The 1,343-nt window shown below is 64.3% G+C and overlaps 1 protein-coding gene across 4 annotated transcripts in view; it reads left to right on the top strand.

The window, feature by feature from the left end:
* Window positions 1–444: 444 nt before the first annotated feature.
* Window positions 445–1,343, top strand: part of HMGA1 (high mobility group AT-hook 1) — a 14,777-nt gene continuing 13,878 nt past the window's right edge. For 2 of the 4 annotated variants that reach the window (XM_023212554.3, XM_023212551.3), the window contains exon 1: window positions 836–963. The gene's annotated coding sequence lies outside the window, so the exon portion shown is untranslated. Of the gene's footprint in view, window positions 964–1,205; window positions 1,320–1,343 lie in introns of all 4 variants that reach the window. The other 2 variants (XM_023212550.3, XM_023212553.3) reach the window with 2 other exon arrangements.

Here is a 1,343-nt window from a genome sequence, read left to right as displayed (position 1 = left end):
AAGCCGGGCGCCAGGCGGGCCAGGCGTGGCGGAGATGGCCTGCGTGCTCAGCCCCTGCCCTCAAAGCGCTTCCAGGCGACCTCTGGCCCACCTTTTATTTTTATTTACAGTCCCTGCGTAAGGGCCCAGGTCCCCAAGTGGGCCTGCGTATCTCCAGAACACCATCTAAGTCACCTCAAGGCATGAAGCCTCCCTTGGGTGTACCTGCCAACGAGCCAATCGTTGGTTTCGCTGGAAGGCTCCACCTTGATCATGGCTTGCTGGTGGCCATTAATAAAACACTTTGGATTTCACAAGTTTCACGTTTTAATTTCACAAGACTTGTATCTCACCAATCAGCCACACGCGGGTTGACACTGAAAGGCACATGCTGACACCTGTCCGCCCAGGGGAAATCTACCAGCCCTCTATTTCAGTGAGGGGGCGGCGTGTAGGCCGCGGAACTCTCTAACGAGCGTGTTTCTCTTCACCCCCTCGGCCCGCGTGGACCCCCGTCCATCCCCACAGACCCTGGGGGGGGGCCTGGCCCACACGCCCAGGAAGCCCCTAGAGGTGACTCTCCCTGGGACCACTGTACCAGGGAGGAAGGATACCGCCACCCGTCACCACCCCCCGCGAGAAGCTCCTTCGTGACTCCTCTGTGCGTGCCTTCCCACACCTCCTGCGTCCGGGACTGCGAGGAGTGGGCGGTCGACTCGAGTTCGCAGCCCAGGCCTCCCACACGCCCCTCCCCGCCGTCAGCACCCACCCGCGCGGCAGCGGCGGCTGGCGGGCGGCCGCCCTTTTAAATCCCCGGGCTCATTTGCATGGCCCCGCCCCCTGAGTGACACGGCTGGCGCGGGCGGGCCCGTCCCCCCTGCCCCTGGGTCGCTCTTTTTAAGCTCCCCTGAGCCGGTGCTGCGCTCCTCTAATTGGGACTCCGAGCCGGGGCTATTTCTGGCGCTGGCGCGGCTCCAAGAAGGCGTGAGTTCGCGGCCGCTCCGGTGGCTTCTTTTTTTTGTATCTATAATTTAATTAAATTATTTATTTATTGAGGCCGCGCACGGGCCGTGCCCAGCTTCCTGCCCCTCGCCATCCTTCGGGGGAGGGGGAATATTTTTGTCCCCCCGCCTGGCTGTGACACATAAATACCCCGCGGGGGCCTGGGCGGCGAGCACGCGGCGGCGGCGGTCTCTGAGCGCCTCTGCTCTCTCTCCCGGTTTCAGATCCGCATTTGCTACCAGCGGCGGCCGCGGCGGAGCCAGGCCGGTCCTCAGCGCCCAGCACCGCCGCTCCCGGCAACCCGGAGCGCGCACCGCAGGCCGGCGGCCGAGCTCGCGGTGAGTCGTCCCCGGGGCCCGCGG

This window comes from Piliocolobus tephrosceles, chromosome 5 (assembly GCF_002776525.5).
Source record: "Piliocolobus tephrosceles isolate RC106 chromosome 5, ASM277652v3, whole genome shotgun sequence".
In the NCBI taxonomy this organism is placed as follows: domain Eukaryota; kingdom Metazoa; phylum Chordata; class Mammalia; order Primates; family Cercopithecidae; genus Piliocolobus; species Piliocolobus tephrosceles.
This window is presented reverse-complemented; position numbering and strand designations above follow the sequence as displayed.